Source organism: Sinocyclocheilus grahami, unplaced genomic scaffold (assembly GCF_001515645.1).
Source record: "Sinocyclocheilus grahami isolate Dianchi unplaced genomic scaffold, SAMN03320097.WGS_v1.1 scaffold1442.1, whole genome shotgun sequence".
NCBI classification, from domain to species: domain Eukaryota; kingdom Metazoa; phylum Chordata; class Actinopteri; order Cypriniformes; family Cyprinidae; genus Sinocyclocheilus; species Sinocyclocheilus grahami.
This window is the reverse complement of record NW_015506621.1, coordinates 112,490-140,386: the sequence shown is the minus strand read 5'-3', so window position 1 is coordinate 140,386 and position 27,897 is coordinate 112,490. Positions and strand designations below refer to the sequence as shown.

At 39.6% G+C, this 27,897-nt stretch overlaps 1 pseudogene; it reads right to left on the bottom strand.

The window, feature by feature from the left end:
- LOC107570334 (ubiquitin-like modifier-activating enzyme ATG7) overlaps window positions 1-27,897 on the bottom strand; it is a 92,486-nt pseudogene that overhangs the window by 59,959 nt on the left and 4,630 nt on the right.

Here is a 27,897-nt window from a genome sequence, read left to right as displayed (position 1 = left end):
AGCAGAAAGTCTCCTGTCAGGGGCAGGTTTAGGGGTAGGGTTGGTGTAGGGCAATAGAATATACGGTCTGTACAGTATAAAAACCATTACGCCTATGGAGAGTCCCCACTTTTCACAAATGTAAACCTGTGTGTGCGTGCGAGCGAGCGAGTGTGCGTGCGTGCGTGCGTGCGTGAGTGAGTGAGTGTGTGTGTGTGTGTGTGCAGAGCTACTGCTGGATTTAGTCACAAATCATGAGGCCATAACTGTGATTCAAATGGCAGCCAGTCAAAGTGTCAGAAATAGTCAAAGAGGAACATACTGAGTTTTAAGCTGCCTAAAAACTATGTTTGGTGTATTACTAATGCATCCTGTGTGTTAAACGCAAAATGTGCTTCAATGCATGAAATGCAAACTATATTGCACCTCAGAAGAAGCTGACATACTCAAACAGAGGCATCCCATCACCAGTGCCACAAAGACTGACAGCCAGATAACACATGGGAGCCAGGAACAGGTCAGCATCGAGATCAGAAAACCTAATAAAATTGTGAGGTGAGGTCCACACAAATATGCGCACCTCCAGACAAAGCTCGGGAAGAAACAACACCCCTAGCAGAGTGTGCAGGAATGCCCAGAGGCCAAGATAACTCACACGCTGCATAAGCCAAATACAACATCCTTTACTTAGTAGCAGCACCACCATTACAACAGCCACCAAAACATGCTAATAACTGATCCAGTGTTCATTTATGGAGTGTATTGAAAATCTGAAATAGCAGAAAGTCTCCTGTGAGGGGTAGGTTTAGGGGTAGGGTTGGTGTAGGGCAATAGAATATACGGTCTGTACAGTATAAAAACCATTACGCCTATGGAGAGTCCCCACTTTTCACAAATGTAAACCTGTGTGTGCGAGCGAGCGAGTGTGCGTGCGTGCGTGCGTGCGTGAGTGAGTGAGTGAGTGAGTGTGTGTGTGTGTGTGTGTGTGAGTGTGTGTGTGTGTGTGTGTGCAGAGCTACTGCTGGATTTAGTCACAAATCCTGAGGCCATAACTGTGATTCAAATGGCAGCCAGTCAAAGTGTCAGAAATAGTCAAAGAGGAACATACTGAGTATTAAGCTGCCTAAAAACTATGTTTGGTGTATTACTAATGCATCCTGTGTGTTAAATGCAAAATGTGCTTCAATGCATGAAATGCAAACTATATTGCACCTCAGAAGAAGCTGACATACTCAAACAGAGGCATCCCATCACCAGTGCCACAAAGACTGACAGCCAGATAACACATGGGAGCCAGGAATCAGGTCAGCATCGAGATCAGAAAACCTAATAAAATTGTGAGGTGAGGTCCACACAAATATGCGCACCTCCAGACAAAGCTCGGGAAGAAACAACACCCCTAGCAGAGTGTGCAGGAATGCCCAGAGGCCAAGATAACTCACACGCTGCATAAGCCAAATACAACATCCTTTACTTAGTAGCAGCACCACCATTACAACAGCCACCAAAACATGCTAATAACTGATCCAGTGTTCATTTCACTGATGACTTTTTTTCACTGAGGAAAATTAGTGACAAAAACTATGACAAAATAAAAGCGAGATGAAACTAACAAAAAGTTACGGAGGGACGAGTTGGTAAAACATCTGATCAGAACCAATCTCTTGCCTGGTAAGGAGGGTAGATGTGCACATCTGAGCTGGAACTTACTGATCTACTTGACGAGACACAAGTTTGCATACACTTGCTGCACGTCTTATTAAACATTCGAAAATGTCAGCGTTTGGGAGTAAGAGAAGAGCAGACATATCATATGTATTAGGGATGTTACAATATTATCAATATCATGATATCGTAATAGCAAAACTGTCTCAATATTATCGTGGTCACATGACGATATGAAACAATAGGTCTTCCGGGCAAAAAGCATAGTTTTTAAAATATATCTAAGCTTCTTATTCTAACATGAAAGGTCTTTAAAGTTGTGTTTTTGGTCATTATGCTTTGGCGCAGTATCCGTCAAACGAAGTCAAACCGAAAGCAGAATATATGGCTTAATCCCTTGCTTCATTGAGTCTGGTTTCACTGCGTGTTTCAAAGCGAAGCACACACTTGGTTCAGACGATCAGCTCTTGATCCGGTGTTTTGTGCGCCTCAGAACGGCTCTGTTCACACTGAATGAATGCAGTGAACTCGTTTATTACACTGCTGAGAGTTTAGTGCACGTTTGGGAACGCAACAGATACCAGTTGGGCTATATTTTCACGGCAGATGATTACAGCGTTTCACTAGATTTGTAGTGAGAGGCTTTTTTATAACCATGTTTTCAATGAAGTTTCTGTCAAAATAAAAGCTTAAAAGTGCAGAATGAATTGCTGACAGCTAGCGGTTTAAATGCAGTTCAAATTCAAAATATCTCTTTCAAGTGAAGAAAATAGGAAAGACGTATTGTAAGCAAAAATAATATACCTATGAAATATTAATTTTATTTTATTTTACAGTGCAATTGTTTTACAATATATGGCTACTATTGGCATTGCTGTTGTTATTATTATATTCTAATTTCCTAAAACACCAGTGTGAATGTAATTTAGACTGAGACAGTATATCACAAATAAAAAGAGGGTTGAGTCCCCTTTAAAGTTCAGGACTTTTTTCTGACTCAAGTTTTCTTAGTTACGATCACGGGTTGAAGCTCTTAATTTTGAACTCTCCAAGTCCATTAGACAGAATAATTTAACTGTAAAATGTACAAAATTGTTATTTTTTCCCCCAGTTAGAGTTAGGGTTTAAATATCGTAATAAATATCATAACGTAGGCTTCATATCGCAATATTATCGTATTGTGAGATTTTGATATTGTTACATCACTAATATGGATACATTTGAAAAAGTGTGACGACGCGAAAGAGAACTCAATTCAGTTCAGTTTTGTGAGCGCACACACAGAAAGCGCCTCTCAGACAGCGCACGAGGAATGAATTCACTTCTCTTTTGTGACTTTTCGCACTTGAACTGACAAATACACACAATAAAAGCTGCCAAATTGTCTGTTTTGGCGAGTATTCACATAAAAACACTCGGTTATGTCTTAAATGAATGTAAACATTTGAGAGAATATTGGATGCGTATCAGTTTATTGGATCCGTGCATTCGGTTTTAAAGCGACAGCAGCCAAATTTAGTTGCTGTTGTCTTTGTCATTAATGTAAATCAAACACCACAAAACAAAGTGAAAACTGCTCTAGACTGAACCGCTTTATGGGGTAATCTGTTTAATCTCTATAAAAAAAGATATCTGCTTGAAAGAATGAAGAATGTTGTATGCAGGTTGTTATAAAGAATTCACATATAACCATTAGTCTTTCCTTGAAAAGAAGACCACGTTCTTTCTTTATGAGAAGTGGTTTTATTTCATTTTAAGATAAATTAAGGCATGTTATGTATCACAGCAGTCTAATCTACATCTACATTGCATGTTCAAACCTTAGTTTCATTCATATCATTCAGCTTTATGCATTCTTTTTAATTATTATTATTATTTATTAACTTGAATGAGGGTATGTTTCATGGGAAAAAGCAACATTTTGAACAAAAAGTCAAAGACTATGTCTTTTTTGTCAAAGACTATGTCTGGATGAGATTCTGAATTATGTTCAAAACATAGATGGATTCGATGGCTTCCATCAACACCCACAAAAAAGCTTCACAGTCCTAAACTACTTCTTGGATCAACATTTCATTCGGTAACGTTTGGCAGTTTTGATTTATATGCCGTTTAATATTTGATATTCACATTATTTTACATATGCATCTGCTTATGATCGCCTGATTCTGAGTTTTCTTCACCGTGTTTTGCACTGTAAAAAATAAATCTGTAAAACAACAGAGAAAGTACTGGCAGCTTATTACACAGAACTTTATCCTAATATATCCTATATATTTTACATTGATTTCGGTTCATTCTAAAACAAAACTCAATGGAGTGTAAAATTCAAAACACTGGTAAACACCTGTACAAAATAAAATTGCTTCAAATTATACGGTACATTGTGCCCTATTTTTACAGAATTTTGATCCAGACGTTCAGTACTCTTTCAGAAGATTAATAATAGCGCATATTACTTGGTCCGGAAACCAAACTTGGGATGACTAATGGCTCACTTATGATAAACTCTCCTCTCGCTAAACTAAGATGTGGGGGAAAAATATTTCAACATCCAAAAAATTATTAATCAAAGAATTTGCCGTTAACGTGGTTTCTGAATTCAAAGCGTCCTCGGGTAACAGTTGGACAGCTGAAAACCCCCTGCGGTTTTGTAGCTCTTATTATGCGAGGGTGCTGTCCTGTGTTGCAGCATATCTGAAGGTTTTTATCCAGACCCAGCAGAGGCTCTATAACAGCTTAATGCATCTGAAGAGAGACCATCAGGAGGATGCCAGCACTGAGTGCCTGCTTTCTAAAGTTTTCCTACAAAGGTAAACATGGATGAAAGCTTTCTATACCCTCTCATCCGACTGGAAATACATAAAAAGCAACATACAGACTTTTTGCACTCCAGATATGACATTATAGCACAATTGCTATTACCGCTGTTTTGTTTCAGCGTGATTTAAACATAGGCCTGGAAATGAAGCTAAGATGGCATGAGCCCATTAAAAGGGTGAAGTGTGACATTTCTGCTTTACTAGTGTCACCAGAATGCCACATATGCTATTGGTCAGCCCTTCCCAAACTCACGCTGTGTGTTGAGTGTTGCTGATCGATAAAGCAGATCAATGTTATGAAAGCACCACAGACTCACAGTGTTACGCTTTTCAAAGGAATCAACACACACATTTTTTAGTTCTAGTTGTTTGGCATATTAAATTGGCAAAGAAGTGAGTATTATAAATGAAAAAAAAAAAAACATTTCAGCTTTCTAGAAGCCAAGTAGATGAAGGACCCAAATTTGCAAGCTAGTTCTACACATTACAAGTACTGCTACATTTTACCATCTAATGTATATGTCTAAAATAATGTCTAAAACCCTGGAACATTTCACCACACCTGTCAATAGCTGACAAAATTTACTGGCCATAAATATTTTTACTCATCAAGAAGCTGTACATTATAAAAAAAAAAAAATAACAGAACAGAACAAATTGGGGAAATATCTAATTGCATTTATTATTATTGTAATTATTGTAATCATTGTGTCACAAGAGCTTCGATAGAGGGCACTCCCCTCCAGACTCTTGCCACTTTACCCAGGACTCCATTTCCCATAATCCTTTGCACAGACTCATCAATTGCATCACCTGTCTCTCATCAGATCTCATCATCAGTTCACAGCTGTCTCACATTAGAAGGACTTTAAAAGTAGCATACACACTCTCTGTCTTCGCTGGTGATTGTATGTTCAGCCCTTCTATGTTTCCTAGTTTCCATGTTCCTAAGTTTTGTCTTTCTCGTGTTTTGATCCTTGGACTGTTACCTTGTTTTTGATTGACTGCTGCCTGCCCTGACCATTGTCTGTCTTGTTGGATTACTCCTTTGCCTGTACCTTGGATGCTATTGTCTGCCTGTCCTGACAACGCTCTTTTTAATAAAGCCTGCAATTGGATTCCCACTTCTTTGTCACTACGCCTCTATCATTACAGAATCACCAGCACCAGGATTATGTGTTAGACTTTATTGAACTGCCTCCCTCAACCTCATTGGATTAAGTATGTTTGATGATATTTTTCGTGGGGGGCTATCTGAGCCACTCAGCACATATATGCCATTGTGGCATCCGGACTGGTCATTAGAGGAGTATATTGATCTGGCACTTCAATTTAGCGGCTCTGCGTTCACCATGGGTGTTGTGGAGGTGGACCGCAACATGGCCACCACACCACAGCCTTCTACTGTCATGGTTGCTTCTCCTGAATCTCATCCCGTAATGTCCGCCATTCCAGAGTCTCTCCACAAAATGGATGCAATTGCAGAGACTGTTCAAAAAATAGCTGATCTTTCTGAGTCAAGTCACGTCACAGCTGATACGATCACATTTCCACTGATCTTCCAGAGCATCGTCACGTCTCTGCTGGTCTTCCAGAGCATCATCACGTCTCTGCTGGTCTTCCAGAGCATCGCCACGTCTCTGCTGGTCTTCCAGAGCATCATCACGTCTCAGCTGGTCTTCCAGAGCATCGTCACGTCTCAGCTGGTCTTCCAGAGTCTTCCAGAGTCTCGTCATATCAAGCCTGCTCACGTCAAGTCTGCCAAGTCAAAGCCTGCTCGTGTCAAGCAACAGTCTTCAGTCATCATGGATGCTACTCCAGTGTTCCAGAGCATCGTGAATGTTGCATTTGAAGACACTAAGTCAGTCCCAAGGCGTTCGAGCCTGGCATCCAGCGTGGAGGACCCTCAGCTGGTGTCAGTGCAAGCTGCTGGCATTCCAGGGGTTTCTACTCTCACGAGCCACGCAGACTCTACACTCGCGAGTGACACAGTTTCAACACTCTCAAGCCTGCCGGCCACTACTCACCCCAGTTTTGCAGGCACAGCACTGTCTGTCTTGGAAATAGACAATGTACTCACTGTCCTGCCAGTTATGGCTATGGCCATTCTCTGTGTTTGGGCCGCACACACCACTGTAGTTTCCCTAGAGGTGGCAGCCTTCACTGCAGAACCTGGTGGTGGTGGTGCCCACTCTACTTCCCGAATCTGATCCCAAGTTTAGACCAGAGAAGGCTTCTGTTCCCAAGTCTAGCCAAGAGAATGCTTCTGTTCCCGAGTCTAGCCCAGAGAAGGCTCCTGTTCCCGAGTCTAGCCCAGAGAAGGCTCCTGTTCCCGAGTCTAGCCCAGAGAAGGCTCCTGATTCCATGTCTAGCCCAGAGAGGGCTTCTGTTCCCGAGTCTAGCCCAGAGAGGGCTTCTGATCCCGAGTCAAGCTCACTGTTCACTCCAGCCCCTGACCAAAGTCTAGTGAGGCCTTCAGCTCCTGAGCAGAGTACAAAGTTGACTTTAGTCCCCGAGTTCACTCCAGTCCTTAAATCTCTCCCAGAGTTCGCTCCTGTTCCCTCGGAGGTGGCAACTTCCGTTGGAGAACCTCCTCTGACAACAGCAGGACACTTTCCCGAGCTCACGGTGCTCCCCGTCACCTCTGTTTCTACCACGGACACTATTATCAATCTCTCCCTGATGCCTCTGTTACAGCGGCGAGTGCCGTTTTTTTAACTATCTGTGTCTGTTGAAGCTCCTGTTGCAGAACCTCCAGAGGTGGCGGCATTCACTGCAGAACCTCCAGAGTTGGCGGGGGTGTGCGCTTCAGCTCCTCTTAAGACAAGGGTGCCCACTTATGAATTCTTTGTCTGTACTGACGAGGTCATGGAGACCATCATTGAATCCCCTGTTATACCAGTCTCAGCCCTAGAAGCTAATCATGAATTCTCAGCGCTGCCTATTACGGTCGTTAAGAGTGCCTCTGAAATCACTCAATGCACTGTCCCGGTCAAGGAGGCCGTCTGTGAACTCTCTGCCTGTTCTGTCATGGCTATGGAGGCCGTCTGTGAACTTTCTGTCTGTCCTGTCTAGGGATGGGCCGATTACCGGTTTCAAGGTATACCGCGATTTGAAAATTTCACGGTTTCAAAACCACAAATATTTCCCATTATACCGTTCCTGCGGTATGCGCGGTTTTTCACGTCTCCTCAAAGACTGAAAGTGTAGGAATCCCTCACGACCCCTCCCCCTCCTGTTGGTGCAGTAGTCAGTCACGTGTGTGCTTGACGGCCGAATGAGCTGCCCCTGGAATTTACGCGATTGGCAACCGGACGTTTTTTGTCTTATTGCAGCTTGTCTCTGTTCTGGACTTGCACAAAATGCGTTGCAATGCAATAATTTTCCAAAATTTAATTTATGTGAAAATATGAAGTCTGTAAACGCCTCTTAACAGAGGCCAGAGACGCTGAAGACGGACGCAAAGAGAAAAATACTGTAGCAGGAAGAACACTCACTGTTCATTACTATTGGAAGAAAATATTGATTTAAATATTGATTTGGGGATTTATATGAATGTTTCTGAGGGGAACTGACTGTCTTCAGAACAGTTTAGATAGTATCTTCTTTTCATCTCGTCTCTGTATAATTCACATTAAAGCAGTGCAGCGCTGCTTTGTTTACGGCAGTAACCAAGGAAACACTGTATGTGCTGTACCATAAGCGCCTCCTGCTGTCAGAGAGTGAATCTGCGTCACATTCAGAGCTCCTGCTGTTTGTTTCGTTCAGGCATGTAGTATAATTTCACATTATTAAATCAAATTATGTATATGAAATGATATAAATAAATGATATGAAATTATATAAATGATATCTATATTATATAACTAAAATTACATAACTGCAATTACAGGTTTAGGTTGAACAAGGATGTCAGTCTTTATTTTTCTTCTTTTTTTTCTTTTTCACATCAAAAGCTGCAAGACAGCCCACAATTCAGCAAACATTTCAGAAACAAATCAAAGAAAAAAATAAACAAATACTGCTGTTCCAAATATTCTGTATGTTGCTCAAAAATAAAATATATTGTGTTCAGTGGAAAAAATTATTATTTTTTTTAACCCACACATTTAAAAATAACACATTTTAGAGCTGTAACAACAATACCGTGAATCCGTGATATTTTTGCTTAAGTCATGCCTAGTCCTGTCACGGTTATGGAGGCCACCTGTGAATGCTCTGCCTATCCTGTCACAGCTATGGAGGCCGCCTGTGAGCTCTCTGACTGTCCAGCCACGGTCAAAAGGGCTGCCCCTGAACTCTCTGCCTGCCCTGTTAAGGCCAAAGATGCTGTTTCTGAACTGTATGCCAGTCCTGCTATGGCTGCTGAGGCCATTGTTATCCTCTCTGTGCTCTATGTTCCAGTTCTGCCTGATCCGCCTTGTTGGTATCCTGCACCATCAGCTCTGCCCTGGTGGTCTTCGGCTCTGCCTGCTCCGCCATGGTGGTTCTTAGCTCTGCTCTGGTGGTCTTCTGCTCAGTTCTGGTGGTCTTCGGCTCCACCAGCTCCGCTGTGATGGTTCTCGTCTCCGCTCTGGTGGTCTTCTGCTCCATTCTGGTGGTCTTCAACTCTGCCGTGGTGGTTCTTAGCTCTGCTCTGGTGGTCTTCAGCTCCGCCCTGGCACTCTGCTCTGCCCTGTCTATCTGCTCCACTGGTTCCGCCCTGGCTTACTGCTCCGCCGGCTTTGCCCTGGTTCTCTGCTCCGCTGGCTTTGCCTTGGCTCTCTGCTCCGCCGGCTCTGCCTCAGTTATTTGTTCCTCCACTTCAACATGGACCTGGCCCTTCATCCCTCCCCCATTCCGCCTTCACTCCACCTCCCTCCTGGATTGTAGTCTATTATAATTGGAGCGTCTGGAAGCCACTCCTTGGTGGGGGGGGCACTCCACTGGATTGGAATGCCCTTCGCTAGAGGGCACGTCAATCCAGACTCTTGCCATTGTACCCAGGACTCCATTTTCCATAATCCTTTGCACGGACTCGTCAATTGCATCACCTGTCTCTCATCAGATCTCATCATCAGTTCACAGCTGTCTCCCATTAGCACACATACTCTCGGTCTTCGCTGGTGGTTGTATGTTTAGCCCTTCCGTGTTTCCTAGTTTCCATGTTCCTAAGTTTTGCCTTTCTCGTGTTTTGATCCTTGGACTGTTACCTTGTTTTTGATTGACTGCTGCCTGCCCTGACCATTGTCTGTCTGGTTGGATTACTCTTTTGCCTGTACCTTGGATGTTACTGTTTGCTGGTGTCTGACTCTGCCTGTCCTGACTACGCTCTTTTTAATAAAGCCTGCTATTGGATCCCCACTTCATTGTCACGACGCCTCTATCGTTACACATTGCAATTATCATTAATATTATTATTATTAGTATGTAAATTGAATTATACCAAAGTAAATAATTTAAAAAGTAATACTACTAAACTGTATAATAATAGTAATAACAATGCAATTAAAATAGCAATATTATGGTTGGTTTTTTTTCTTATTAGATTTATAAACCAACTTCTCAAACTAGGGAACGTGTTTGGCGCATGTTCCATTTTCAAATGCATGTTATATGACGATTAGGATTAGGATAGGCAGTCATTGTGAGAATTAATTAAAAATTTACTGGCCAACTAAGTAACACCGTTTCATACTCACATTTTTTACTCACACTTGATGAAAGTTAATTTTAGACCCTTGGCTCTTTCAAAGAACGCTGCAACAGTTGAGTGCATGCATGAAATGTCGAGCAGAGCACACACTGTTATTTTTTCCAGTTATTTAAATGCACCACCTGGGTATTTGGAGTGCACTTCTTCTTGTTGAAATTCCAGTGTGAACACACTATTTATACTACAAAATGACCCAGGAAAGTGTCCAGCTGTTAAGTTCATACAGAACTGCAGCGGCAGTGAATCCTGCTCTAGCACACTATGTGGATGGAAGTGCAGCACGGTTCACAGCAGCAGATGTGTGAAGCTGAGGCACTCACCCCTCTGAGTGCTGGAGAATAGAGACCATCAGCTCCACGGCTAGGGCTCCGGCGATCATGGCCAGACCAGGACGGCTCACAGTGCACTGCTGGTCCAGAGTTCTGTCTCTGGTGGACTACAAACAAAACAAGACTTCACTAACAGCTTCGAGTAAAGACAAATCACCGAAAGCAAACATATTAATTTCTCAGTCTGTAAAAATGTTTCATTTCGGTGATGGATCAACTCAGTAGGAGACTGTGCTCGACCATATTTTGCTGTAGGATATGATTTCCAGCACAAGGCGTCCATTGAGGTCACTTTAGCATATGACTGATTGGTTTCCGCTACACATTTGATTTTCTAATATAATACGTGTCTTGAGGAAAACCTAATTTCAGCAATGAAAGTGCTTAATTAAAACTCACGTCTCCAGGGGCGACCACATCGTTACAGAAGTAGCAGCCGAGACGATGTCCAGGTATGTTGGAGAACAGAGACGCTCCTGAGAATGAACCGAAGGCATGCTTATAACAGAGTAACAACAAGAAAGCATCGCAATACAGCATCTGCAGCCTCACTATAAGAGTTTCCACACCTTTTAATCAATGAATGAACCTTGACCGATAAATACTGTGAAACCTTTTGAATTAAAAGAGTTGGATGTATTTAAATTGATCATATGTATTAGTTATTAGTGTACAAGAGCAAAATAAATGTTGGTAACTTTCGGAAGATGGCTGATATACATCCTGCCGGGCTTGAGCCATTGTCAGCTCAGAAAAGTTCACTGGGTGGCCTGGCATTGGGATGCTCATGTTGTAGCCCTCTGCAATCTGAAAGGAATGAATAATATATTCACAACAGATGACAAGACAAAGCATTATGTTTAAAACAAAAGTTAAATTCCTCTCAATGTTTGCACTCACAATCAATACAATTGAAATTTGGTGCATCCATTCTGAATTATATAACAAGTAACATGTCAGGCCGTTTACAGATTTCTGCATTTCAGAAGGTTTGAAAATAAGCAGTTGTGTATCATCTGCATAGCTCTAAAAGTTTATCCCATGCTTCCTGTTTACATTACCTAAAGTTCACATACTGTATACTACATAAACTACTGAGGTCCTAAAACGGAGCCTTGGGGGACTCCACAAAAATTTTTTATTTTCTGTGGGGGAAAAACCCTATAGACAGTCTAACCAGCTTTGATTGTTCAAGTCAATGCATGAGAATCATGTTATTCATTGTATCAAAGGCTGCACTGATATCAAGCGAGACCAATTAAGTATGGTGTTTATTGTTCACATCACATGTTTTTGTACCATAAATCAGAATGAAAAAGTAAGTTTCTTAAGTAGATTATTATCAACCATATATTAATTTAACCAAGCAAATTAGTCACTAGCCCAACGTTACTAGCAACCTATTTAAGTCAGTCAAATCTATGACTGAGATGAAAAGGATACATCTCATTTAAAATGCATGTGCCCGTCTAAACATGGCCTTTCAGTCTTCCACGTAAAGGACAAACTGCTGCCACTCCAAGACTGTTGATAAACCAATGTCTGTTATCTGTAAGCCCTGAATGAGCTCAAAGACACCTAATTCTCACAGTTCAAACAATATAGTAACAGACATCTAATGCTGACATTATGTTTTGTCTGTATAGCCAGAGGAGAACCGCCTGCAGTGTAGCCTAGTTTCTCTCAAGATTTGTTCTCCTGTATTAAACTATTATTTTGTTCTTTGCATGCAAACCAGAGGTGACTATGGCAAAGAACAAAATAATATTTTGATACTATTACTGATGGACTAAAAGACTAATAAGTTATGGAATAACTTTCCGGCAAATTCCAAATGTTTGAAACTGGGCAATATGACTAAAATCTTACACCATGAAATTAGTTATTTTCTTGCATTTCATAGTAATTAATTCAGTAAAGCAGTTTTAAACTATGTGTATGTAAAGAGTGCTATGCAAATAAACCTGACTTTTGTATTTAAACATTTCAGAAAAACTTTTATATCCCTTTTCAACATTTTTTTAATGACTTTAAAATATGAAGTGGTGTAACCATCAAGTAAAAAGTAATTTTACTTAAAAAAAAAAAATATATGACAAAAGAATATCAATGTCTGTTTGAATAACAAATGTATGTTTGTGATATATTTTACAGATCAAGAAGCATTTTGACTTTAAGGGTGTTTAAGGGACACCTCTGTTATATGGATTTCCTGTCACGTGACAAAAAAAGGCTTCCTGCATGTTGAGTTTGATGTTGCATGTTATTTTAAAACAACACTGCTTCAATAGTGTTTATTCTTTTTAAGAAATATATTTTTTCACATATTTCAAATATATTTCAAGCTTTTAATAATAAGGCATTCTTGAGTCACTGCCTACTCCAGACATCACCTTGAAATGCTGTCTTTACTCTGACTGGCAAATCAGAAGGATTGCTTCATCAGAAACTGAATTTAACCTGACATAAAGCTTAAATATTCAGCTCAAGAACGAGAGAAGAAACACACAAAAAGAAACGGGGGGAAAAATGAATGAAATAAATTTTTTACTACTTTAGAATTGAGAAAATGTGCATAGAGCTCTCAGATGAGCATCAAAGCTAAGAAAGTAGCACTGGCAACTTGACCACATCTATTGATCCAGCATCTATTCAGCATGTTTGTGTCAGCATTTGTTGCAACGGAAGACATGATGTCAGTTCTGCGAGGTGAGCAGTGAATCAGACATCATCTCATCCCACTATCTGAGAGAGAGTCGTAATTACTGCGTGGATATCTGGCCCGTCTAATTGGCCTGACACACGCAGGGGTTCTGTGAAGGTAAAACGTGTGGCGTAATTAGCCGAATGGGGGAGTAGATCGATACAGGATGAGCAGATGAATTAATGATGACCACAGAGTAAACACAGCAGACTGCTAATCTCATCCCGGCAGACAGACGGGCAGCTGTCAACACAGACATGATAGAAAAGCAAAGATTATTCAGCCAGGTGTGCTGAAACATCCCTTAATAAGACCCATGCGCACACACACACATCCACACACACACACACACACACTAACACACATACACACTAACACACATACACACACACACACACACACACACACACACACACACACACACACACCCAATGAAAGAATGAATGGAGTCATGTATTGTGAGATTTTGAGTGAAAACCTCCTTCCATCAGCAAGGGCATTGAAGATGAAACTTGGCTGGGTCTTTCAGCATGACAATGATCCCAAACACACCGCCCGGGCAACGAAGGAGTGGCTTCGTAAGAAGCATTTCAAGGTCCTGGAGTGGCCTAGCCAGTCTCCAGATCTCAACCCCATAGAAAATCTTTGGAGGGAGTTGAAAATCCGTTTTTCCCCACGACAGCCCCAAAACATTACTGCTCTAGAGGAGATCTGCATGGAGGAATGGGCCAAAATACCAGCAACAGTGTGTGAAAACCTTGTGAAGACTTACAGAAAACGTTTGACCTCTGTCATTGCCAACAAAGGGTATATAACAAAGTATTGAGATGAAATTTTGTTATTGACCAAATACTTATTTTCCACCATAATTTGCAAATAAATTCTTTAAAAATCCTACAATGTGATTTTCTGGATTTTTTTTTCTCATTTTGTCTCTCATAGTTGAGGTATACCTATGATGAAAATTACAGGCCTCTCTCATCTTTTTAAGTGGGAGAACTTGCACAACTGGTGGCTGACTAAATACTTTTTTTCCCCACTGTAAATAAATAAATACTTTTTATCAGTATATTATATACTTTAAAGTTGTCCAAATGAAGTCCTTAGCAATCAAAAATTTAGTTTGGATATATTTACAGTAGGAATGATTTTTTGCATTAAAAAAATTGATAATTGTGACCCATACAATGTATTGTTGGCTATTGCTACAAATATACCCCAGCGACTTAACACTGCTTTTGTGCTGCAGGGACACACATCATGTTCATAATTTTGCATATGCAGTGCATGTTAGTATTAATGCATTTTGACGGAAACTTCTGTTACTGTTATAATGATAGTCTTTGTACAAAGTTGTTTCCATTTGCTGTCCAGTGTAAAATATGGATCCTGTAGCAAAACCAGCTGAAAAAAATTACAGACCAAAAAAAAAAACAGATTTCTAAATCAACTAAATCAAATCAGCGAAAACTCAATATATTGAAAACTCTTTGTAGTAATCTCAAAATCAACTAAAAAAGTAACGGTCACAATGATGCATCAGGAAAGCACTTTCTTAATGGTTGCCAATGGCCAAAACGTCTTCTGGAATGATATTAGTTGAAGCTGGCAGCATGATGCATCATGGGAAGTGAAGGGGATTTGATAGCGCAGAGGATTCACAGGCCTTGTGGATGGAAACACCTGCCAACAGCGTTCCCACACAGAGTCATGAATATGAAGGCCAGCGAAAGTCTGAGTCACATGGGTCTGATGTTACTGCTTAAAACACACGGACAACATGTACCCAAACTGATTTTATTGCTTAGCACTGAGACCATATAAGAGAAAAAAGACTCTCCAAATGAAGAAATGGGGGAGACGGCTAGTTTAAAATAGTAATAGTAAATTGGTGATTTGTGACGATGACTAGTTGGTTTATCTAAAACAGCATGAGTAAAAAACCCATAGACTCTCGCAAGGACAGTGGAGAAAAACAAGACTCCCCACGCAAAGCTCCTTGTGTGTTTGTTTACCTCGATTTATCCAAGCAAGTCAATTAATAATTATTAATCTAAATCTAAAAAAACTTCTACTTTCATCCAAAAGGGAGTTCACTGATCAACTGCAGTGAAAACAGAAAAGGCAAATTTGCTTCTGGAAGAAGCCATAAGATCAGTGATGCATGAGAGGATCGCTCAGCAGATGAATAGAAATGAGCCGCATTTCATATGAACATGGGTTACAATGTGGGATCAAATGCTGTGAGACTCCTCAAAGATAACGAGCATCAGTGATCCGGACTGATACCATTCATCAATATTAAAATGAATAATTCAGACTTCATTGTCGTAGATAATTGCGTGTTGTAATTGAGTCCTACTGATTAATCTAATGGTCTCAAACTAGCGGCCCACAGTATAGGTTCATACAGCCTCTCGGATGTTTATTCATGCATCATTAGTCTAATAAATACACAGATGTAACTGTTCCAATAATTATACACAGTTCAAAACATTTCTGTCTGTTGTAACTACTGTTCAACCGACCCCAAACAGCACCTGAGTGCTTCTCAAGCTTCTTATATGCAGCTGCGATAAACTTGTTAAAGTTTGTGAAAGTCCTCACCACGCCAGGAAAGATCTTCTTTAATCTGTCCACCGTGGCGAGAGCTTTAGCTTTCCCTCCACTCAGACAGTCTTCAAACTCGTAGAGCGGCTGTCGCACTGGGTTCGAGTAGGAGATCTTCGCGTTGTCCACAAAAGTGATGTGCCTCACACCCCAGCCCTCAAAAACAGAACAGAAAACATTCAGTCTGCCATTTGCAGTATTACAGAAGCTGTGACCAGCTGTAATCCAATTGAAGCTGCAGTGATACTGTATGCCATATGCATAAATGCATAATGCATTAAACACAGGGGGTCATTAATGATGCTTACATTATAACATGTGCAAATTCACACACAACGTATCTTTCATTTGGCCAGAATTGCAGGTGTTTGTCTTAATATACAAGAAGTTTTAGAGAAAATATTAAATAAGTTGTTAATAAATGTTATTGCAGATTATAAAGTCTTTTATAATTAAATGCATCCGAAAGGTCATCTAAAATTACCACTATTATTGCCCCCCCCCACTTTCCACCACTGGCAGTAGGAACCCAGTGTAAAAACACTCTTACACTCGCAATTAGCTGCATTTTCAAGTGACACCACTATCATTTTGAGATGGAAGCATCTGCGACTTGCTTTTTATAATTACAGTCTTTGGCTTACGACTACTTCAAAAACCATTAAGAAGCGATTATGCCAAAGGCAAGTAAGCACTTGAATGACAAAGCAAGCCAAGAAATCCACACTGAAGGCAAGGAAGGCTTTTTTCACACCTGTCAGATGCGATAAACAGTCGATAATCAAATGTAAATCAAAAGCAGATGGTTCTTACCATCAGTGTTCTTGCCACATTGCAGCCCAGAGTCCCAGCTCCCAGCAACAGACACCTTGTGGACACGACCTTATCCAGATCCAGAGACGGGACCAGCCTCCAACGCATCAGCTTCAGGTTGAGATCGACAGAAGACTCGGCAAGCCTTGAGGAAATGAATGAAATGTGTCACATACCACTGAGAAAACCATGTCAGAGTGTGTAAACTGACGCCAGATGTTCAGTACCTTTTGGGGTCCATGCATTCACTGAGATTGACACTTCGAGGTCCCATCGCTCCTTTAGCATTCTTCTCCCAACCCACACTCTTTGGACATACTGCATAAACAAATTAGTACACTTAAACATAATGTAACAGCCTACAGTACACCTCGCTTTTCAGACCGATGAGCTTTGTAAAAATCTACGTGTTTCAGAAAGGCGGGGCATAGAGGAGAAACAATAATGTACAGTATGTGGAAAATAATGTGTTTTTTGAACCTTAAACCGCATAAACATTTCATTACACCAAATACACAAAATAACGTTCTTTTTCACGTCATATGACTCCTTTAATATAAAAGACACTTTGCTTGGTGTCGTATAGGTAAAACAATTGTAAAGAAATATTTGAAGCTCAGACATACAATGACTTCAGCCACTGTATCATATTTCGCTTGTTTTTTTAGGGTTTTTTTGCGACATCAGGTTTTGAAAACAATAGCTGAATGTTTAAGCAACAGATCAACTTCTAAAACAGTTCTTGGTCCATGCCAGTTTGTTACACTCTGTCTAGTAGGAGTTGAGTGCATTTGTGTCGATGAACACATGACTTCCAAGAACAGTTCACTCCAGTCCATCAGTTAACATCTGGAGAAGACAAAAGCTGAAACAAATCCAGCATTAAGACATTTTTAACAAAAAACGAGTCCATAATCCATAATAACACTTCCTCCAGTGAAAAAGAGCATCTGCTGTCGTCTCTCGCATCAAAATCCAGCCACATATTTAGTGTTTAGAGCTGTTTAAACGCTGCTTGATCTGTGCAGATTTCTCTCCTGATTCACACCAGAACACTTTTTCACTGCAGGAAGAGTTATTATGGATTATGGACTCGTTTTTTGTTAAAAATGTCTTAATGCTGGATTTGTTTCAGCTTTTGTCTTCTCCAGATGTTAACTGATGGACTGGAGTGCTGTGGATTATTGTGATGTTTTTATCAGCTGTTTGGACTCTCATTCTGACGGCACCCATTCACTGCAGAGCATCCATTGCTGAGACACTGATGCAATGCTACATTTCTACAAACCTGATGAAGAAACAAACTCATCCTAATCTTGGATGGACTGAGGGTGAGTACAATTTCAACTTTCATTTTTGGGTGAACTGTTCCTTGCAGTCAAATGATCATCAACTAATCAAGGTTTTTTTCCTATTAAAAATTAGTAGTTGATCAAACCGTATTGACTATCTGGTTTTGAATACAAGAAAACATTGAGTGAATGGTGCCCAAAGATGGATGCATCATCACTCATATATGTGGCTGTGTTGGTTAATTTTGGTGAGATGATGGTGGATTGCACAACGTGAGATCACTGCACTGGACTTTTTAATGCAAGTGAATATCACAGCTCAGAAGGGCAAGCTTCACTGAAGTGTGAAGACTTCTGAAGGAGAAGCACCTCACCGGTCAAGGACAGCGGTGTAAAGACAGGGAGGATGGACTGTTTAAGACAGCGATGAAAGAGGCCATCTATGTGAAAATGGAACGACCGGATTTTAATCAATTGTCCTTATCAGGTTCCTACAGCAATGTCCTTTCATACCCGGCGGCTTCGGCCCAACTCACAAAGCGATTCACACCACAGTACAGCAACTCCCGCAGGAATTCACGAGTCTGATGTGCGATGAGGGTGAATGTCAGGGCATCTCCACCATCAGTTCACAGCTGAGGAGTGAATGAAGGATCTGAGCAGACAAACATGTCCCAGCTCAGGAAGAATAATCCATACTAGACCTTCTTTGACGTCAACAACTCAAAATCCTCACAGACTGAACTTACTGCACAGTACAAAGAAAATCAACAGATCTAACAGAAACCATAAACGGGTCATATCATAAACTTTTGTCCCTTTTAATTTTTTTCTCCACTCATAATGCTATTTAAAGGCAGGATTCTCTATGAATGAATTGCGGCCACTGAAAGTGTGATTCATCTGCATGCATGTCCATGCTGGATTCCCGCTGGATTTGCTTTACATGCCCGGTTATTATTGTTCTCATTTCTTTGATCATCATCAGCAAATTTACTACTGCCATGATTACTAGTGCACATAAACTTTTATATATAAATATTTACCAGGGAGGAAAATGCATATTTTAAAGCTCAGAAAAGTCATGCATTTCCAGAGAAACCTTATGTTAACTCACCGTGCCCTCCACTAATATTGGCATCCTTGGTAAATATGAGCAAAGGCGGCTGTGAAAATAAATATGCATTGTTTATCCTTTTGATCTTTCATTAAAAAAATGCACAAAATTCTAATCTATCATTGAAGTAAAACAATGGAAAGTGGAGAGAAAATCTCATGATGAAATACATGTTTTTCTCCAATGCATGTTGCCCACAATTATTAGCACCCCTAGAACTTCTTATGAGTAAACTATCTGTGAAGTATATTCCCAGTCATATTGACATTTTTATAGCACATCGGGGTGACTAGAGCATGACACTGTCCAGCCATGACTTCTGTTTCACAGGATTATAAATACGAGGAACACAAGGGCAAAATTATCTTACTCATCCATCACAAGGAGTAAAACCAAAGAATATAGTTCTGATGTGCAGAACAAGATCGTTGAGCTTCACAAAATAGGAAGTGGCCACAAAAAATAAATAAAAAAAGAGCTAAAGCATTGAAAATCCCCATTTCCACCATCAGGGCAATAATTAAGAGATTGCAATCAACTAAAGATGTTACGAATCTGTCTGGGAGAGAATGTGTGTCTATATGAAACAAAAAAAAGAGCTTTTTGGAAGCTAACCCACCAGATGGGTTTAGTGCAAACAGGGATAAAACGTATCCCATGCCCACGGTTAAATATACTGCTGGATCTTTAATGTTGTGGGCCTGTTTTACTGCCAGGGGTCCTGGACATCTTGTTCAGATGCATAGCTTCATGGATTCTATCAAATACCAACAGATAAAAAACCTAAACCTGACTGCCTCTGTTAGAAATCTTATAATGGGCCATGATTGGATCTTCCATCAGGACAATAATCCAAAACCAACATGAAAATCAACACAAAAATGGGTCACTGAGCACAAAATGAAGCTTCTGCCATGGCTTGAACCCTATAGAAAAGGAGTGTGGTGAACAGAAGAGAAGAAGCACCAACATGGAGCTGTGCATCTGAAGGATCTGGAGAGATTCTGGATGAAGGAATGCTCTCTGATCTCGTATCAGGTGTTCTCCAAACTCTTCAGGCATTATAGGAGAAAACTCAGAGCTGTTATCTTGGGAAAAGGACGTTGGGTGCCAATATGAACTGGAGAAAGCATTTATTTCATCATGAGATTTTCAATTGTTTTACTCCAATGATAGATTAGAATTTTGTGAATTCTTTGAATGAAAGATCAAAAGGATAAACAATGCATATTTATTTTCACAGCCGCATTTGCTCATATTTACCAAGGATGCCAATATTAGTGGAGAGCACTGCTTTCATTTGCAAAAGTCTTGCATTTCCCCAAGGAGCTTTGCATTCACTTGCAAAATGATTGTAATGGAAATACCATGATATGAGAAGATAACCATATTTCAAAAGCAACACTTCTTGGGGAAAATTAATTTCGCAACAGAACGCAAATGTTTCGCAAAGTTTCTCAGGGGAATGCAAAACTTTTGCATAAGAACACTGAAATACAATTTCTCCTACCGTTTGATATATTTTAGTCATCACCATGTCCCTTTAAGCCTGGGGTGGGCAACTCTGGCCCTTGGCTCTAACCCTAATCAAACACTCCAAGCTAATCAAGGTCTTCAGAACTACTCGTTAGCTACAGGTTAAATTCTACGTGAAGGTGGATCTCGAGGGCCAGAACTGCCCCAATATGAACTGGAGAAAGCATTTATTTCATCATGAGATTTTCAATTGTTTTACTCCAATGATAGATTAGAATTTTGTGAATTCTTTGAATGAAAGATCAAAAGGATAAACAATGCATATTTATTTTCACAGCCGCATTTGCTCATATTTACCAAGGATGCCAATATTAGTGGAGAGCACTGCTTTCATTTGCAAAAGTCTTGCATTTCCCCAAGGAGCTTTGCATTCACTTGCAAAATGATTGTAATGGAAATACCATGATATGAGAAGATAACCATATTTCAAAAGCAACACTTCTTGGGGAAAATTAATTTCGCAACAGAACGCAAATGTTTCGCAAAGTTTCTCAGGGGAATGCAAAACTTTTGCATAAGAACACTGAAATACAATTTCTCCTACCGTTTTATATATTTTAGTCATCACCATGTCCCTTTAAGCCTGGGGTGGGCAACTCTGGCCCTTGGCTCTAACCCTAATCAAACACTCCAAGCTAATCAAGGTCTTCAGAACTACTCGTTAGCTACAGGTTAAATTCTACGTGAAGGTGGATCTCGAGGGCCAGAACTGCCCACCCCTGCCTTATGCGCTCTGTAAATGAATGATAATGCAAATAAAATCTAACAACATGAATCTGGATAATTAGCAGGAAGAAACTGACGGTTCATATGACCCAACAATCAGCTACAAAACTGAAACCTATGGCAGGCGGTCTGAGGACTCTGTATTAACATTTAAATGGTGTCTGGCCTCTCCTGAAGCCAGCTAAAAGCCCAGCCTTTATGCTGCTGTTCTGAAGCACTCGGGCGAAGATGATAAATTACCTGCAGAAGCCGAGAGGTCTGGGAGCTTGACCCGAAAGATGATGCTGTGCCGAATGGAGCGGCTCCCTTGTAGAGTGCTGTCTCTGAAGCACAGAACCTGCAGCACATCCAGCTGTGAACCCCTGGCATTCACACGCACAAACACACACCACCGTAAGCACACACGGTCTTTGGAGTGACCTTAAACTTACCATTACAAAGAGACGACGGCTGGAGGAGTCAGTACAGCTGGAGCACTATGACATTTAACACTGAATGCTGCAAAATGCAGCAGTATTTACAAAATCTTCCACCTGCACTGCATTTCCTAAAAAGACATCATATTTTGATGTTTATTTGGTCATGTAAGATTTTTACTGTTTCTTTAACAAAGTATCTTAGGCTCATCAGGGCTGCATTTATATGATCAAAAATACAGAAAAAAAAGTGATATTGTGAAGTAATACAGTTTAAAATAATGTTTTTCTATTCTAATATACTTTAAAATGTAATTGATGAATCAGCATCATTCCTCCAGTCTTCAGTGTCACATGATCTTCAGAAATCAGTATAATATGCTGATCTGCTGCTCGAGAAACATTTCTGATTATTATCAATGCTGAACACAGTTGTGCTGCACAATATTTCTGTGGAAACTGTGATACTTTTTCTAGATTCTTTAATGAATAAAAAGTTCAAAAGAACAACATTTATTCAAAATGGAAATCTTTTGGGACAATATAAGTCTTTAATGTCACTTTTTTATCAGTTTAGCACATTATTGCTGAATAAAAGTATTAATTTCTTTCAAAAAATGAAAGAAAAAAAATGTATACGGATCCCAAACTTTTGAACAGTAAGTTAGATTTCTATTTTAAATCATTTTTATCCATTACAAAATCCTGGAAATAGAAATAGTAAAAATATTGTGCAGCACAACAGTTTTCAACACTGATAATAAATCAGCATATTAGAATGATTTCTGCCAGATTATGATACACTAAAGACTGGAGTAATGATGCTGAACAATTCAGCTTCGATCACAGAAATAAATTGCATTTTTAAATATATAAAAATAGAAAAACATTATTTTAAACTGATATAATATTTCACAACATTCCTGTTTTTTTCTGTATTTTTGCAGCCTTGGTGAGCAGAAGAAACATCCAATCGATCAAAACACATGAAGTGGCTAAGTATGAATAACTCCACAGTTTTTGGATATGGTGCTATGGTAATATGCGTTTTGGACTTGTACTACAGTACTCTTTAAAGTACTTTGGAGTCCCATGGTGCATATGAACATAGTAATCATTCGGTACTGTGATCTAATAAAGTACCATGGTACTATTAACATTGGACATATTGTTTTTAGGTGCTGCCATGGTATTTTCAGAAAGGTTTCTTGGCTGCATGGCTAATGAATAAGCAGCATCATGGTACTGTATGGGATTGGAGTGTACACTTATCAAACTGTAATTTAACACCAGTGGGACGCGTGTAGGAAAAGCTCACTGCAGACGTACCATTGTTTAGCGAGGAGGATGAGAAGGTTTCTGAGAGGCCAGCCTGGATGTTGAGGAAGCGTGCAGGGGTCATACACTCCCACAGTAATCTGCCAAGCCAATCAGGACACATGCCACATTATACCCACATACTGTGAAGAATTACATGTAAAGAATATCCTGGGTTCATCATCAAGCACCACAGAACGCAAATTCGACTCATTTCACCCAGAGTCTCATTATTAAATATGGCAATCTACAGCATGCCACAAATGTTGTCGACAGAACTGAAGTTATGGAATAACCTTCAATATTGCATTCATAATAATAATAATGCAGCTTTATACTGGAAATTAGGGCTGCACCGAAATGAAAATTCTCGGCTGAAGCCGAACAAAATGAAACGGGAATACGTTTTGTTTTTTTTACCCATGTAGGCCTATTTTGCCATTTTTTTCACCATTGCATAAATTAAATAGCCAACATGTGCTTTTCACTGTTTTGTCCTGCTTTTCAAATAAAACAAAAATGTATTACAAAACAACATTCTAGCACACATTATACCAACAAAGCACAATTTAACTTAAAATTAATAAGTTAGTCAAATAATATTTTTTGGCCATTTCCGAGACCCCCTTCTTGAATCAGTTATGTATGTTTTACTGTACAAATAAGAGACTTCTTTTAAAACATTAGAAAATATTACAGTTCCCAGTCTGAACACTATGTGTGAGTGCTATAATAAATGTATTAATAAAGCTGTTGTAATTATTATTATCATAATTATTGTCTTACTTTTTTATTTCAGTTTAACAGTAAAATTACAATACTATCATTTATGAATGTCGATGGAGCTTATATTTGGGCAGAAACCAGCAGGAAGTCCTCAGTGCTTCTCTTTGTTGACAGCAGCAGATTTATAAATGATTCTCGTTATGAATTTGAGAAGATGTTTGTCGCATGTATCACATGCTTTAAAAAAATGTATAAAAACGTTTCTGAGCAACTGACGATTAACACTGTTTCAGCGCAGATTTTCCTCGCGGTTTCGACTCTGAACCCAGGCTAACTTCTAATGATTTTTGCATCTTTCTCAAACACTTTTAAAGGCTTCCACACTGCAGACATGTTTGCTGCATTAGTGCGCGCCTCTGTTTGATCGTGTCACGTCATTGTTCGGTACAATTTACTCTTTATTCGGTTGCCGAACATTCGGTGCATCCTACTGGACATTACCTTCTTTAGGCCTGTGCAGAAGGAGTTCAAGTCTTTTAGAGGAGCGACTTCAACACTTTCTTCTGTGTACTTGAGCAGAAAATGTGGGACTGCCGTCATTCCACTTGAGACGCAGAGATCATCATACGCCGTTTGCAAGCTTAATATCTGTGAAACAGTGAATCAGTCCACCTCATTAACTCATGAAAGTTCATGCTTGGTTGGAAAATATTCAGGCAAGAACTGAAATGTACTCTCTAACATGTACAGCGGCTCCAAAATCTGGTGTAAAGAAGGATAGTGTGCCATTTAGAACAATTGAATCGAGGTGGATTTTGAATTTAGTGCATGCAATGGAAATGCATATACTGTAACTGAATTTGCAGGGTAATAAAATAGCACATCTTCACTTACTAATGACATACTGTACCTTAAATATAAAGAGGAACATTTCCAAATACGCTTTAGTGACACTGACACTGTATATGGCACGTCACTCATCTTAGAGCATGTATGACATTATGCATTCAAATAATTAACACTGAATTAAAAATTCTAATCAGCACATGCTTTCCATAACGCACTGACTAACGGCTCATTATCCTTCACACAAATCATCCTCGTCAGAAGTGAGTTATCAGCTCTTCTCCGCACCTGTTTGGCAGAGAAGCTGCGCTCCAATGACACCGGCTCCTGCTCCAGCCGGACCCCCTCCAGAAAGCAAAGGGCAGGAAAGCAGAACCAATAATAGAAATGATATTTCTTCAGATCCTGGATAAACAAAAGGGCCAGTCAGAAACAATGGCTGAAAGGGCATTCATTCATAAGGACATTCTCTAAAACGCTGGCACACAAACCGCAAATGTCAAGAGGATGAATTTGTTTAATACTGAGGAGTCTTCCAGCACAGCGCCTGACTGAATAGTGCTCCAAATCTGTGAAGAAGACAACATCACCAGTATTAATTATATGGACATGACCAGAAATGGTTTCTGATAGTTTATGCAAATGTGAAACACATTCTGGAACAAAATCACTAAACACTTCATTATTATTTCAGTACAAAATCCTAGCATTTCAACTTCTGCCAAACAATGTCGTTCCTCAGAAACGGTTGTGGTTGCAACAAAGTGGATTATGAACTCATATTTTAGTTAAAAACGTCTTAATGCTGGATGTGTTTCAGCTTTTGTCTTCTCCAGATGTTAACTGATGGACTGGAGTGCTGTGGATTATTGTGATGTTTTTATCAGCTGTCTGGACTCTCATTCTGACGGCACCCATTCACTGCAGAGCATCCATTGCTGAGACACTGATGCAGTGCTACATTTCTACAAATCTTGGACAGCCTGAGGGTTATCACATTTTCATAAAAGTTTCATTTTTGCGTGAACTATTCTTAAAACTAAAATAGTAAAAAAAAGAAGAAGAAAATCTTTAACTAATAAAACAAAGTGTGTAATGTTGGATACTTAGGAGAGCCTATTAGATTCCAACGTCGGATAATAAAATGTAAACCTCATGCACTATACAAACTATAAATTATACTATGAGAACATATATACAATATATAATACTTAATAGTATGTCTTCTGGGACACAAATACCACCATTCTTTTCATTGCAAATACACTGGGTTTAATTATGTCTAAGCCTGCTGTTTGACCACAGCGATTATCATTGTGTTATTACCATTTGCAGAAAGCAGGCAGTCAACGAAACAGTATTAAGAAGATTAAGAATGGCAGCCGTAATTTATCAAATGATGGAGAAGGATGCTCAGCATCCAGATACACAGTGAAAGAAAGTGCATAATTCATTCAGAGGATCTCTGCAGGCAGCAAGAGCAAATAAAATACGCTAGTATCAACAGGCACAATTAATGAAGAGTGATTAAAAGCGCTGCACCTCATTGGCTGCTTTATCCAGGAGCGCTCTCTTGTCGGTGGTTCTGAAGGCTTCTAGTGTGTTGGTGTTGTACAGAGTCCCAGAGGCTGCACTGCAGCGAGCCGGTGTGGCTCCATCACTGAAACATACACTAAATCATTTGCATTCACTGATGCACTGTATTATTTGTATTGTGTTGTAACATCATAATGTAACCAGTATTGTATACGATTAGATTTTGCACCAACCAGGATCAGCTAAGCATAACAGCTTAACACATTACAGCTCAGGGTAAAACCAGCTAATTGTTTTATACTGTATGCAACATGATAAAAGAAATCAATGTCTATATATATACGTCAGCGATACATGAGAGTGTCTAAAGCAAAGGAAAATAATGCTTAAAAACACGTTCCAAAGAGAACGTACTCTTTGTATTCATTTTAGTTATGGTTTTGAATAACGTTTACACTACTAGTTGTTTAAATTCAACTCTCAGATTATTTTCTAAACAAACATCATGTTTTTGGGGGGGGTTTGTACCATATGCATTAACCAATGTTAACATTAATCTAATGTTCATGTTAACTAATGTGGTAAACTACTAGAGAAATGGAGAAGAAACGGACGTTGTTTTAAATTAAATTCACCTATATTGTGATTCTGTGTGGCCAGCCGTCATAAATGTAAAATTAATTCTACTGAAACGATCCTTGAGGACTTAACCGGCAAGAAAAAAACGCATTAATTTCAGAAGTAACAGACGTGATATTGGGGCCATTATCCAAGGCTTTCAGAATAACCAGCTGCATTACATGCTCTTAATACAGAAAACGTACACATCAAATGCGCTGAACTCCAGGGTCAAGCGTGTCGGCAAGCCAACAGGATCACCTGCGATTTAGAACAAAACATTTGCATTATATTACAGCTTAAAGGTGGCTCAAGTATTCTCTTTCAGCTCTGGAGATATTAAATGAATCATTGGCATCTAGAACTAAACACTTCTGCATGATGCACCCGTGCTGATGGTGTAAGCAGACAGAAGAGAAGAGGCAGTGAAACACAGAGGACGGCTATGTTAGAACAGCACACATCTACACTACTCTTAATATTTCAGCAGTATGCAGCATGTACACTGCAGACAGTACGTGCGTGTTTTGCATGCTTGAATGAATCATTGGCATCTAGAACTAAACACTTCTGCATGATGCACCCGTGCTGATGGTGTAAGCAGACAGAAGAGAAGAGGCAGTGAAACACAGAGGACGGCTATGTTAGAACAGCACACTCTTAATATTTCAGCAGTATGCAGCATGTACACTGCAGACAGTACGTGCGTGTTTTGCATGCTTGAATAAACTACTACATTTGCCAGTATTCACATTCTGGACAGCCGCTGTATTCAGAATGCAACACTAGCACATTTAGACATTTAACAAATACTGCAGAGACATTCTCTTAATATTTCTAAATGGCAAAAACCATTTTGGTAACACTTTACAATAAAAGTCCCATTAGTTAGTAAATGCATTAACAAAAAATGCATCTGTTACAGTATGTTTTAATCTATGTTAGTTAGTTAATAGAAAAACAACTATTTATTGTTCGCTCAGATCCATTAAATTTTATTAATAGATAAAACTTATGCATTTAATTTGCAAATGTTGAAATTAACATGAAGTGATAATTTAATCCTTTAAAAATGGAACCTTATTGTACTTTAGTGAAGTGTTCCAAATAGTGGGCTGATGAATAGTTGTCATGCGGTTGTGTTATTATT